This window comes from Lissotriton vulgaris, chromosome 5 (genome assembly GCF_964263255.1).
Source record: "Lissotriton vulgaris chromosome 5, aLisVul1.2, whole genome shotgun sequence".
NCBI classification, from domain to species: Eukaryota; Metazoa; Chordata; class Amphibia; order Caudata; family Salamandridae; genus Lissotriton; species Lissotriton vulgaris.
In genome coordinates, this window is record NC_141693.1 from 481839639 (window position 1) to 481854457 (window position 14819).

At 48.1% G+C, this 14819-nt stretch overlaps 1 protein-coding gene across 5 annotated transcripts in view; it reads right to left on the reverse strand.

The window, feature by feature from the left end:
* Positions 1-14819, reverse strand: part of ATP13A2 (ATPase cation transporting 13A2) — an 831233-nt gene that overhangs the window by 86775 nt on the left and 729639 nt on the right. The gene's annotated exons all lie outside the window — the stretch shown is intronic.

Consider the following 14819-nt stretch of genomic DNA (forward strand, 5'->3'; position numbering starts at 1 on the left):
TTCGGGATAACACTCCTCATCAGCCATGCTAGCTTGAATCCAGTTGCAAAGTGAGCAAGGGACCCGCATCTAGGCATACCCTGCCAACTTAGACCTGGCTTGGCAGTTTGGGCTGGACTGTTCCCATAAAGATCATGGTCAAGACTTATTTGCATATGGATGGGACCAAACTCGGGTAGTGTGGAGCGCAAAAGAAAGATGGATTAAACCTAGATCTTTGTGAGTGTTGTTTGAATGTTTGCATTGTTCAACATTCCATCCATCAATTGTTCCTTTGGCCTAGTGCCAAAACCATCCCCGTGCTGTGGTCTTGTTGCCTAACTAGGATCAAGAACGTTCTCGTCCCTTCTCAGCTCCTAAGCATGCTCACGGCTGTGCTGGACCGCCACAAAATATATTGCCAGGTTCAAGAGCTTTTAATAAGTTTGTAAACAGACTCTGTCAATAGGATAGAATTGCCAGGTAGAGAGATTTACATTAACCATTTATGTATGTTCTATCTGTCCACCACCCCTATGTCTTTGACTCTGACAACTCAGTGGGTTAGAGACCCTGTTTCCAGCAAAAACTGTCCAAAAATATTTTTGGTGATGCATCTCCCTCAACGGTGGGCACAGATTTTAACAACTTAAATGTATAAATGCTTTGACAACATGCATGCCAGATAACACGCACCTAATCGAGTATGTGCTGTGGTGAACACTTAGAGAAATGAGATTCCACAGAGTTAGAGAAAAGGGCACTACAAATAGTTATTGGGGTGGTAAGTGATTTTCCTTCCCCTATCCCTGTGAGACCCCTTCACAGCCCTGCTTCTATTGTTAGCTAAGCACAGAATGTCAATTTACTAGGGCAGCCTTCAATGTCGAGAGCTGGATCAAGGACTTACTCTTCTGCAACAACCTGTCAGACATCTGTTCCACACTCTTCCCAATCAAGTCACAGCTTAAAGACATTTGGTCCCCTCTGAGACAATATGTATTATCACAGACACAGCCAATTATTATTATTATTATTATATTTCTTATATAGCTGGGTACAGCTGCTGAACCGCATTATTGCACCAGTGGGTGGGTTAGTTATTTACTGTTCGGTGGCTTCAGCGAGACCGAGGGTGTGGGAAGCAGTAGTGATTGAAAAAATTGTCTAGTGAGACAGAGAGACAGTAAAAAATAGAGAAGAGGGGAAAAAAAGTGGAATAAGGCAAGAAATTAAAGAAGAGCAGTGTGGAAGGTGGCAATGCATGCTTACCAGGCATTGTGGAATTTGTGCTCTCAAATGCAGCACTTAACATTCATATACCAAAAAGTAGGTTAGAGAAGTTCCTGTCTTCGCTGGGCAGTTCAACTCACAGCTACAAGACACTCAAGTTCCAGCCTCTAAACTGGCACACAGAGTATCCTTGATATACAGGTGAAGGATGATGGAGTGGCTCAAACAGACTAGTGTACGAGTTACTTCCCTTCAGTAACGATGTATCTGGTAGAGACGATTCTAGACGCAGATTCCTTCACATAGAATTATCCACAAGCATGAGACTGGATCCAGAAACTTTTTGCCACAGCATCCCTGCGCGCTGGGGGCGGGGCGACATCATGCGACTTCGCCCAGGCGCCGTCCGCGTACGTGATGTCAGCGAGGTCACATAAGCCCCACTCCAGTGCACCTACGTCAGTTGTCTTCGGAGAACTTTTCCGCACTACAACGCGGAGCCGCCAAACAAAATACTGTGAGAGCGTGGGAACAGTGTGCAAAAGAGTATACAAAAAGGGAAGAGACCCCATAGGAAACAGTGCAACATTGCAGTGTCCAAAGGAAGGGAGAGAAAGAACAGAGCAGAGCCCTGAGTAGCCACCCTGCCAATACATAGACAGCCACCCCCCCCCCCCCCCTCTCCACCGGAGACAGGGAACCTGTGTAAAAGCCAAGACACAAGTAGCAGGCCTTCAACCCACACCCGCAGGAACAACCAACCTCCAAACCACTCAGCAGAGAGGGCAACCACCCCCCAAGAAACAGGGATAAGGACAACCAAGGGACCCCAACTCAGAGGTGGCAGAGGGGCCAGGACCCTTAGCAGTGAGAGGGAGGAAGAGTAGAGATTGGAGGCATCCCAACTCAGCCGAGTCCCACAAACAAGAAGAGGCCCTCGCCAATACACGCAAGGTGTTAAGGGCCCGCAGGGCAGCACTGGTTGATGCAAAGATGTTGCACCGCCAAGAGTCCAGCCAGCGGGCCTCCTGGGACGGCGGAGTCAAGAGTGGTGGCAGGGAGGGAAAAGTGTCCGCAAAAGGGGGATGGCAGCAGGGGGGTGGAGGGAGAGGCACGACAGGTCACGCGGTGCCGGATGGTGTCGGGGCAGAAGGTGTTGAGGCACCGAGTCCACCGAGGAGGGATGCCTCCAAGCCCCCATCAGGGAAGAAAGGAGTGAATCCTCAAAGGGGAGCAAGATCCCTCTCCCACCAGAGCCCTGGTGGAGAACATCCAAGAGATGGTCCGCTGGGAAATGAGCAATCGGGTCCCCCATGCGCAGAATGCCCACAGCCGTGGACACCGCCTGAGCGAAGGCCGCACCCGCCTCCGTAGGGCCCTGCAGAGAAGAAAGCAGTTCCTCTGTGGGTGACGGCTGCAGACTAAGGTGGTTGTCTCCGAAGTCAAGCAGGACGGGCAAAGGCCAGACCTGGAAGCCAGAAGGTACGGAAGAATGGGGGACCTGCCGCAGCCCCGACGAGCACCTCGGCCTCAGAAAAGGCGGGGAGCCATCCTTCGACGATGCCGGTGAAAAAGACACCACAAGCGCCCAGACTCAAGGGAAGAGGATTCCAATATGCAGCCAGCCTCCAGAGAAGAGGGAATGTCCGAAGACGAATCCGCAGCGCAACCTCCGTGTGGAGTCATAGAGTCCGCACCCTGAGGCAGGACGCCAGCACCATCCGGTGCCGAAAGAGAGTCCGGACAGGGCTCCTCCAAGTCATACCGCGTCGGGAACCGGATGCGCGACTCGACCTTTGCCAAGGCAGCCGCCTGCGTGGAGGAACGAGAGGGACTAGGGGAATGACACGAAGCCCTCCGCCTGCCTTGGCCCAGAATGTTATGGAGGCGGTCCGGCGACCAACGCAGCGACGCCAGGGATGAATCAACTTCTGACTCGCCCTCAGACGAGGCAGCCGCCCGTGGGAGGGGGGGGGGGGGGGGGGGACGAGAAAGGTCCGGAGGGGGGCGCGGAGTCCCCACTCCACCTCTACTCAGAGCGGTATGAGGAGAGGTCACCGACCCCTGTGGCGCTGCCTGAAGCAGGCACTGGCGCTGTGGTGGCGTCAGCTCAGCCTTGGACGAGGCCATCGCCTGACCAGAGGGCTGAGCGGGGCTCGGGGATGCGACATGAGCCCCGGCAACATCCCGCGACACCACCGGGACTCCCGCGGGAGTTTGCGGTGAGGCAGAGGCGCCGTGGCCTGAAGGAGGGACCCTAGAGGGGCCGCATCCCAACAGCAATACATCCTCCAAGTCTGGATCTGAACCAGTTGGCGCCGGGGCCGGAGCCGGCGGCGACGCTGCAGAGGGCCACATGCGAAGCAAGCGATTTGCCGACGCCCAAGGATGGGAAGGAGGAGAAGACGCCAGCGAGGCCTGCAAAGCCGCCACGTATGTCTCCATCTGGACTATCGACGCGCCAGCCCAGGAAAACAGTGGGTAGGAGGTCGAAACGTGGGGCCGTATTTGAAGCTGTCTGCCGAGGCTGATGGAGGGGAGGAGGTCGACCTGGAGAGACGCGCCTATAGAAGTTTCAATCGGTGCTCCCGCCGCGACTTCGGGTTCAACTGTTGGCACGCCTCACAATCAGTGGTGCTGTAATCCTCCCCCAAATACCACATACAAATTAGATGAGGGTCCGTCACCGACATAAGACGCCCACATGATGTGCAGGTTTTGAAGCCCGTAGGCATTCGCACACTGTTCCACCAAAACAGAAGACAATGGTGAAGAAAAAAGGGCCCTAAACAGGCCAGCAGCAAGACCGGATCCGTGTTGCACGCGGGAAAGGAAAAAACTGACGTTGGGGCGCCGGGGTGGGGCTTATGTGACCTCGCTGACGTCACGTACACAGACGACTCCTGGGCAGAGTCATGTGATGGCCCCCGCATGCAGGGATGCTGTGCCAAAAAGTTTCCGGATCCAGTCTCACGCCTGGGGATAATTCTATGTGAAGGATTTCACGGTTAGTAGTCTCTATCAGATATTTATCTTACCTCGAGGGCAATGACAAGAAGCCAGAATCAAAATTTACGTTGGCACACCAGCAAGGACACCTTCAACAAGACAGCCTTCAATCTCTACCACCACCTGCTGAGGGCAACAAACAAGACAGCCATTGCTGCACGCATTGAAACCAGCGCCAACACCATCAAGGAACTTTTCAACATCTTAAAGGAATTCTCCAATATGGCTGTCAGCGAATACAACATCACGTCATCACGGGAGATGAGCAGAAACATCATCAACTTCTTCCACGACAAGATCACAACCATTAGCAGAAACTTCGAACACCAATCAACACCTACGGACTTCCTCAACAGATACACAAGCATAGTCATCAACACGAACCACACACCTACCACCTGGAACATCCTCTCCACCCAGGACAGCATCTCCACCATGAAATCCATCCACTTGGGAGCTCCCACAGACCTGTGCCCGCACCATATCTTCAACCTTGGCAACCAAAGGATTGCCAAGGTAGTCACCACCCTACTCACACCTCTATCACCACCACAACATTTCCTGATGCCTGGAAATACACCGAAGTCAGACTTCTTCTCCAAAAACCCTCCGCTGACCCCAGCTAACTCAAAAACTACCGGCCAATCTCCCTACTCCCATTCCCTGTGAAGGTACTGGAAAAGATCAACAATCAACTCATGGCACACCTGGAGCAGAATCAGCTACTGGCTTCAGCAGCAATCACAGCACCAAAACTGCCCTGATCCCAGCCACTGACAACATCTGAAAACCCTCCTCGACAGAAGAGAAACAGCAGCTTTGATCCTCCTCGGCCTCTCAGCACCCTGCGACAGCATGTACCCCACACACTATCCGAAAGACTCCACCAAATTGGGATCCATGAGGACGCCCGCAGATTGATCAACTCCTATCTCACCAGAACATTCCAAGGGTTCCACCTACCACCTCTGAACCCAAGAAGATCACCTGAACTGTTTCCCAGATCTCAGCCCCGGCTCTTCAATGCATATATGCCCCCGCTGGCCAACATTTTCAGATCTAGGCCTGGGTGGATCTCGTAGAGTTTCATGGAGCAAAACCGATCACCTAATGTTACACAGATTTTTGCAGGAAAGCAGATACCAGAGCAGTACCAGGATGATAACAACAGTAGGCCAAGTACGTGCATGACATATAGGCCAATACGAGTGATCATTTTAACAATTTACAGCAAACCAGGAGTGACCTTTATTCTTGTGGGGCGATGAGCAATAAACAAGCAAGTTGCTACTGTTGAAAAGATACAAGCAGCCAAACGAAGAGATCTCATGGTGACATAGTGTGTTCGGAGTGCCTCTCAGGGGCTGATTAATAAATTGGCGAAGCTGCTCTGGGAAGACAGGGCCTGTGTAATGCGAGCTCATCAGAAATGCACAGCTCATTGCAGCATTAGGCATTCGCTTAATTTCTCACCTAAATGCATGCTGTCTTCTCGAGACGAAGGGCAGAGCCACTAGTCTGCACTGGTTTATTCAAACTAGGCACCGGAGAGGGCAGAGCCGGCAGAGAGCAGGGGACCGGCTGGAATCTGGTGGAGAAAGTTAAAGCTGTCTGATGCACCTCACGTCCGTGGACGCCGGAAATTAATTTTGGGCTTTTAAAGTCTCTCATCCGAATTAGGTGCGCCTTTGTGCTTTGGTAAAGCGAAGAGCATCCGTGTTTTTAACTCCATAAACCCGGCTCCTCAACCAAAATAAAGAAGTTCTTTTGCACCCTGAAGTCATTTGCCCACACCACCCCAAAAGTGAAATCTGTAGTCTGTAATTTCTCCCTAATAAAGCAAGCATCCTGTACCCTGGCAAGTCATTTGCCACTTCTTACGGCTACTTGCCGGTATTCATGCATATAAGGATCTTTCTCTGAAAATCCCATTCATCAAACCAGCTGTCCATTTCATTTCGAAATCGCATCCCTTTCGTCACTGACTTTCACTGGAAGTGCATATCTCACGAGATTCAACCGCGGAAACATAGAGCTATCCTACACAGTTACCATCTTATCTTCATTTTGCTGCATGAGTTCAGCGTTTGCCTTCAGCTATGATGTCGCTGCTCAGAAGACCGGACACTAGGTGAGGGAAGTACAGTTTATATCTCAGTGTATAGTGTCTCAGAGTAAACTAAAAATCGCTGACATGCACCTCACGTAAAGCTCTAATTAGGGGTAGAGGCGCCGGTAGACTCCGCTACACTGTAGTTGGCGAAGTTTTGCTGACCTTCGCCCTCCAAGCGGAGCGTGGAGTGGCAAAACTCCTCACACTAAAACAGCAGAGCCAAGTTTAATGCACACCCCTAGTCAGCTCCCACCGTCTCAACATAATTTCCTACGCAGACAGCACCCAACTCATCCTCTCACTCACTGATGACCACTCTAAACCAACTTCCACAGATACATGACAAACGTCACCAACTGGATGAAGAACAACTGCCTGCAGCTGAACACAGGCAAAATGAAAGTACTGATCTTAGGCAACAGCAGCAACACACGGAATGACTCCTGTTAGCTATCAGACCTAGGACCCACACCCACCCCCTCTAACCACTCCATAAACCTCAGAATCATCATTGACAACAAGCTCACCAGGAAATTACAGATCAACGCTGTGTTTAACGCCTGCTTCCTTACTCTGTGCATGCTACGTAAGATCTCTAATTAGAGCTATTCAGAGAGGTATAGCTTTGTCCAGACACAAGGGAGCACCTAGTATAAGTCAAAACAAAACCCTTTCAGGCATAGAGTGACGCATAAATTATACAAAAAAGAAGGAGAGAACTCTGGGTAGTTCTCAAGTTTAGGTGGAAAGCAGCTCCTGTTAGAGCACTCTCAACCCCAGCGACACTCTAGATCTGCTCCCCACAAATGTCTGTTTTTCTATCAAAGTCTTTAAGCATAGGATTAGCACCGTGCTATCCACGCCGATATAGATAAGGACAAAGTCTTTTGCCATTTCTACAGCAAAGTCTTTAAGCTTTTGTGATTTTACAGCTCGGCAAGGACAGCACTGTGCTAGTCCTATGCTTAAAGACTTTGCTGTAGAAATGGCAAAAGACTTTGTTCTTTTCTATCTCGGCGTGGATAGCACTTTGCTAATCCTATGCTTAAAGACTTTGATAGAAAAACAGTCTTATCTATGTTGTCATTGGCTCATGTGCCTTTGCCACTGACTCTGGCTTTATCACATATGCCACCTTTGGGGAGGCACAGAGTCCGGCAACATCAGTCACTGGTATCACCAAAGTAGCCAGGTCAGGCCCATCCTTGGGTAGCAGCCCAGATGGGAGTGGGTTTGTAGTGAAAATGGCTTGACAATATTCCTCTACCTCGGAAAGGTTGGCTGTTTGAATCAGCAACTCAAGCTTGATCTTCTTCAAACCTGGACTCATCTCTATCTTGAGGAAAATAACAGTTTGAGAACAGAGTCACTGTGTTTCTGAACAGTCCAGAGAGTGTGGAGGTGTCACTGAGGTATCGCATAGAGTTTAGGAGGAAACATATGTACTAAATCTATAAGGTACTTAAACAAGGAAGTTGGTCCGATAAATGTAAAATGACCAAAAGGGCTGAAAAATAACATCTGACAGTGCCCACTGCAAATCACAGCATGGGCTACAGACAACACAAAAACCAAGACATCTGAAAGTTTTGCCTGTAATAGTCCATATTGCAGCAACCACACTAGGCCACAAACCTATCCCAGCACAGACAAATTTTGAGGTGGAAGCTGAAAAAGTACATCAGCATCTTTGGGAGGGAGAATGAATGCAGCCGCTGATCAATTTTCATTCATGGAGGTGTAGATTGTTCAGGCCTGCCCTGCTCCTATGACAGAAGATCTCCCAAAGCAGCAGGCAGATCTGAGGACAAATGCTCATGCCAAATACCTCCAGGTACCACACTCAATCAAAAGACATTAGAATATCTTGGGCACAGTCATTCCAGATTGTCTTCAGAACTTTGGGCTGAAGAGGCATTGGCTGGGAAGGATACAGGATTCCTGTGCTCCACTCTAGGAAGAATGTGTCTCCGAGGAAGAGTCTTCTTCGGAACTTCAGCACACAAGTGTTAACATTGAGCATCCTAAGCAATGGCGATAAGATTAAACCAGGGTTCTCCCTATTGCTGAAAGCCACCATGTACCACCTTGGTTGTACCTACCATTCATGCTCTGCTAAAGTAAACAAAAAATGATTGATGGGAAACTTGCATAATTATTAGCCACTTTTAATTACTTAGGGTTACAGGTTGCACCATCGTTGTTTGCCTACAACACCACATCAGATTAGATCAAGCCATATGCAAATCATCCTTCTGAAACTGAACATGACCAAGCCGAGACCCCAGTTGGGGCTCTCCAGCAGGGATCAGCTTGGCTCCAGTAGGAAAGTGGGCATGGGACCCAAGTCTGGGCACACCAGTTCCACTAACGTAATGCTAAAGTGGGATGCTTGAATTAAGCTCAGCTGCTGGCATTCGATGCTGCATCCCAGTTTGCTGTTTTTTTGCCCACAATGCCACCCAGAAATATGCAAATCAGCCTTGAAACTGCTTGACCTGCTAGGCATTGTTGGCTGAGTTTATCGCCCTGGCATTCAAAGATCACATCAGGTGCTTACAGACAGGGAGTGAAAGTGGGCGCCAGCACAAGTATAGGAACCAGCTAGCAACGCGCCCTTTAGCTAGCACAGTTCTTTTATCTGCACCTTGCTCATCTTAGGCCGCAGCGCCAGCACACGATCTTCTCTGCCCAATCGGAGGACTGCTCTAGGTGCAGCGGGACCTAAGCTACCTTCCCACACATGACATGGGGGTGTGACAGGTTGGGTGACTACTGAGCAAAGGAGGTGCAGGACCTTCAAAAGATTATGGGCACCCAGATTGAGCGGACAGTCCGTCTGTGTATGGCTGCCCTCCTATCGACCCCCACAAAGGGGAGGAAGATGAGGCATATATTTGCTTTGCAGGGACTGGTATTAGCTAGGAGAGGCATAGCTATCCACTGGACTAAATCTGAGCTGTTTCTGTCACACAAATGGCTGGCAGACTTGTGGAGTGGGCTGTAGGTGAGGAATGCAGACTGAAAATGGGGCAAATTGATGAATATCTGGAAAGAACATTAGAGCTTTGGGGTGAGATACTGGAACGGCTGGTGGAAGAGGCGCAAGAGGAAGGGGAACAGAGTCCGGTACACCCTAGATCAAGTATAGAGACCGACTGGAGTGGCAGTGTGTACGTAAAGTCCTATATGCAGATGTGGGGACACAGCAATAGTATGTGAGCTCCAGAGGGTGGCTGTAGAAGGAGACATATGCAGGGCCCCAGCCAAGATGGTATGTGCTTTTGATTATAACGATGTGGTATATTAAAACTATCCCCCACAGTGCCGCCTCATCGGGAGTCCAGGGGAATGGTCTATTGCATCTGTGGCGTAATGCTACAATGTTACACTGTTGGTATATTAATGTTGTATGTCTTTATTTTTAAAACTTGATATGAAAACAATTTACATTAGAAAAAAAAAGATCCCACCAAGTGGTTCACAGTCAGGAAAATGCCCTGAAGACTCAGCCATTTCCAGAGGGGGAGAGCTTCTTAGCACAGGACCCCACCATACCTTGATTACTGCAACACCACATGTCAGTGGTGTTGTTGTGGAAATCCGAACCAGCCTCCCTTTGATAGTCAGAAGGAAGGCTGTAGAATGGGCAAATGGTCCCCCGAAAGCTTCTCTGATGTAGGTGGAATATGCTGCAAGTCGGACAAGAAGGGCTGAGTGTAAACCTTGTAAACCTATTGGACTATTTGGAGGATCCACTTGTCGGATGTAATGCTTTGCCACCTTTGGAGGTAAAAACACATCCTTACTGCGACAGGGTGGTCATATACTGATGAGGTGAAAATAACGCAGCTTGGAAGCTGAAGCAGAAGTACACTGTGGCAGCTGACCTGGGCATTGTTTGCTGGATGCCTGACCCAAGCTTTAAAAGGACATTGGGGCCTGCTGCTGAGGTGGCAGGCTTTAATTTTGTCTGTAAGCCATGACACTTCGAAGCCTCAAAAGGGGGTGGAATTGTTGGAGATATTGCTGCATGGGCGCAGAAAGGTCAAGGGAGTGCGCTTTGGCCCTGCGTTCTCTAAAGCACTCCTGTGCAGTCTGCTTTGTCTCCTAATCGACAGCTGCCATCAAATGGCATATACCTTAATGATGCCTGGACACCAAACAAAAAAAACCATGGATCTCATCAAAACGTTGCACCGAAGCATCATACTGGTACAGACAGCCCTGTCTAAACAACCAGTCACTAGTCCTGAACAGATGGCATAATTTGCTGCACTTTGGCCATACTGAATGATTTGTGCTAGGTTGGTGCGGCAGTCATCTGGGACTGTTGGCAAGATCTCTCACCATGTCTCACAATGCATGCAAGCATTGTCCAAGGAGATATATAGCATTGACAGACCGAAGGACAATACTGACTGAGGAAAGCATCCTTTTCCCAAATGACCTGATACCCTTTGACACTCTATCAGGAAGAGTTGTAGGGAACATGGTTGTGTTCACCCTACTTGTAGACCACTAGTCTCTCAGGTGTGGGATGCCAAGTGAGGAAAGCAGGGTCACATGGGGTAAGTCGGTGGAGACTCGCCACTAGCCCATTTAAGGTGAGCAAGACCAAGTTGTGGTTAAAATGCTCTTTAACATATCCATTAGGGACCTCAGTCGAAGCTTACCAAGGCTGCATAACTGCTGTTGAGACATTGGTTGTAACCTCTATGGATGATAGCTGCAGATCTAAAAGTATGGCTGCATGACTGACCACTACAGCAAATGATGCAGATTATTCTGTTGAGGGACCAGGTGGGAACCCAAAACCTGGGTCAGGGAGAGCGTCCATAGTAATAGCCCATTCTAACCCTGTTATAGCGAATGATAATTTTGACAAATGGCTTGGATCCTCCCTAGATATTGTGCTTTCAAAAAAGCAGATCAATGATAGGAGTGGAGCAAATAGAACATCATGGTACTCCCTCAAGCTTCGCACACTTAAGCAAGCATGTAAACGGTCTGAAAGAAAATAGAGGAAAAAAATTTCGGCAGCTAAAAAACGATCTATAGGGAAGATATAAAAATATGCAAGGAAGAAATTAAACATGCTCAGGTCCTTCATTATGAAGGTCAAATCCTTTCAGCCGCTAACTCCTCCCGAGAAAATTTTCGTATACTGAAATCTCTTCTTAAACCTTCACCCCTTCCCACTTTTGTTGATGACATACTATCTCATTGTAATGAACTGGTAACCTTTTTTTCCAATAAAATTCAAGATATTTATTCCTCCTTTCCTCCTGCCAATGCACAACCATTAATTAGCACTGGAGGTTACGCTAGCAATTGCTTTTTAACAGAAATTCCACCTCTAAATCAGCTTGCTTTACAAGGTATTCTTAGCCAGTTGAATTCAGGCTCCCCCAAGGATGTAGTGGCGCCCCCTATTTCAAATCAAGTTTTTGATACTGTAGCCCCTGTCATTTTGGACACGATTAATAGTACATTCTCGGCGGGCCTGGTCCCTCCTTTATGGAAACGAGCGATGGTAAAAGCTCTTTTAAAAAAAACTGATCTAGACCCTGAGACACAAGGGAACTTCAGCCCCATATCATTATTGCGGGGAATTAGCAAAATGGCTGTAAAGCATGCGAACCTCACACTCTCTGCGTTTCTGGAAAGAAATAACCGTATTAATTTTTCCCAACCTGGTTTCAGGCCCCAACAGGTTACAGAGACCGCCCTTTTGGCAGTGGTTGAAAATACTAAAAACATTTTAGACAACGGAGGCTGCGCTGCTATTGTGCTTTTGGATCTTAGCGCAGCCTTCTATACGGTTAACCATCAGTTGCTTATTCAGAGACTCAGAGAGAGAGGAGTGACTGGCATGGCCCTCAAGTTGCTTCACTCCTTTTTGGAGGACAGGTCATTTCAGGTGTTCCAAGATGAGTTTACCTCCGAACCCAAGCCACTTAGATGTGGGGTCCCACAGGGATCTTCTCTGAGCCCCACTCGTTTTAATGTTTACTCTGGCCAGTGTTGTGAAGCCATTCGGCATTCAGATTGTTACATATGCCGACGACACGCAGCTGGTGGTGTCTCTCAACCAGCTCAACAATATTGGCCCTGATTTGGCCAGGTGCTTTGAAAAAGTTTCAGCATGGATAGAACATTCATATCTGAAACTCAACAGGTCCAAAACAGAATTGATGATTCTTGGTAAACTTCCCACGCCTAATGTAAGTTTACCATGGCCGAACTGCTTTGGCCCCACCCCCTCCCCCAAGGAACAGATTAAAAGCTTGGGGGTTTGGCTTGATTGGAATCTGGACTTTGGGGAGCAAGCACAAAAGGTTGCAGGTAGCTGTTTCGGGCTGCTGAGGATGTTACGGAAAATTCTCCCCCTGCTCCCTTTACCTGCTAGAAAAATGGCGCTCATACTTCCCAGGCTTGACTATGCCAATGCCCTGTATGTAGAAGCATTTATGCGCTACTTTCAGAAATCTTCAGATTGTACAGAACTGTGCCGCACGTTTGCTTTTGAACATCCCCAATCGACAGCAAGCAAGGCTGCTCTTGCCAGACTACATTGGCTACCAATTCAGCAGAGAGTGCAGTTCAAAGGACTATGCATTTCACACAAGGCAATGCTAGGCAATGGCCCGCCTATTATTCGGTCCATTATTTCCTCCTACCATCCGAAAAGGACTCTGCAGTCAGGCAATAAACAGATGGCGACTGTTCCTAAGATCAGGAAATCACGTACTGGTGGTCGTCTCTTTTCGTATAATGTAGCAAGGTTGTGGAATCTCTTCCCTCTTGACATTCTTTGCGAGACCAACCATCTGGCCTTCCGGAAACATATAAAAACGTTTCTATTTCCCTAAAGTCTGCACCTAGTTTATGAGCGGCTGCCTCTAGAACTGGAATGTCTTTGGGTAACCACGCACTCTACAAATCTTTTTTTACTTACTTTACTTACTTACTTGTAATCCATAAGTAGGTTTTCATCATCATAACAGGGGGTTTCGTCATTCCCATCATCATTACCCAGGCCATATTGGCAGTGATCAGAATCTGATCAAAAAAGGTTGTGGAGTGCTTCTTAGCGACCCCTAGGTAATGGGAATATCCAGAGTCTGAATTTATACTGGTTGCATTGAGACTATTGTCGATGTCGTGTTAGATTAGTTCCAGAGTCGTACAAAATATTTGGGTCCTCTTCCCGTATTCACGGCATCAATGTGGTCGGAACCAGTGTGGATCTTAGCACCAGAATCAAAGTCGAGCTGGGCATCAGCCTCAGAGTTGCGTCAAATACTGCAGCAGAGTCAAGAGGCGCAGACTGTGTAGAGGACGGATTCTCTGACAGATATACTTCTGGAGGCCTTCTCAGATCTGTGTGGCCTGAAGGCACACCAGAGGGAGCTGGAAGGGTGCCACATTTTTGCAGTATGGATTCCTAGAATGTATCTATATGCCGCAATGCCATCAACTGACCCAGGAATATGGAGTGCGTCATAAAAAGTTGGGGTATAGGTTCCTTGGTAGGGACTGAAACAGAGAGACACCATGGTACTTTCTGTCCGGAAGTGGAAGGTTGGGGAGAAATCTTGCTTTGTTTTATTGATTTTCTTATACTTCAACTAACCTGAGGATTTCAAATGCGAGGAAGGTCTTTTGCAGCAATAATCTTGAGAGCGGGAACGGGTCTGAGACCTTAACTTCATCGGGACTGGGGACATATGTGCCTTCCATCAGTGCTCATCTTTGTGATCAAAGATCGCCTGGGGGTTTTATTTTGGCGCACTCCTTGCAAGACTTAGAGTGGTGAAATGACCTTGAACACCAATGACATACCTCGTGGGGATCTGTCACAGATGTCTGTTTGTGACATTCCAGTCCGTAGGGACATGTACCCTTGCATACTGGAAAAGAATATGAGCAAAGGTTTGTCAAAGATGAGGAAAGCTTTTGCCACCGAGTTCCGTATCCGCATCCAAAGGCGTGGAAAGAAAGGAACTGACATCAGCGTACAAAAGAGTCATTTCTATGTGGCTCCAGGGCAACCTCTTGAGAGAGGGAATAGGGAATGATACTAAGTAGATACAGCGCCGCACGACACCACATGCTAGAAAATCTCCGGATCGAGTCTGGCACTTGGGGGTATTCACAAGGTGAGGAATCTGCAGTTAGATGTAATGATATTGAGAAAGAATACTATAAAATAGTGTTTGAGACTTCTGAAGATGAGCCACATGCATACCTTACCATGAATGGTACTGGTCACAATGGGAGATTTTGATATGGTTTATCCTGCTCTGTTTTGCATGAAGGGTATTGGATTACTTTTTACTAATCCAAAAGGCTTTCTGGTGTGACTTTAGGCCTTTGTGATAAACATGTGGGGTGGGTTACCCTCCTGGAGAACGCTATTTTTTATATATATATATATATATAAAAATATATAAAAAATATATATAAAAAAATAATAGCG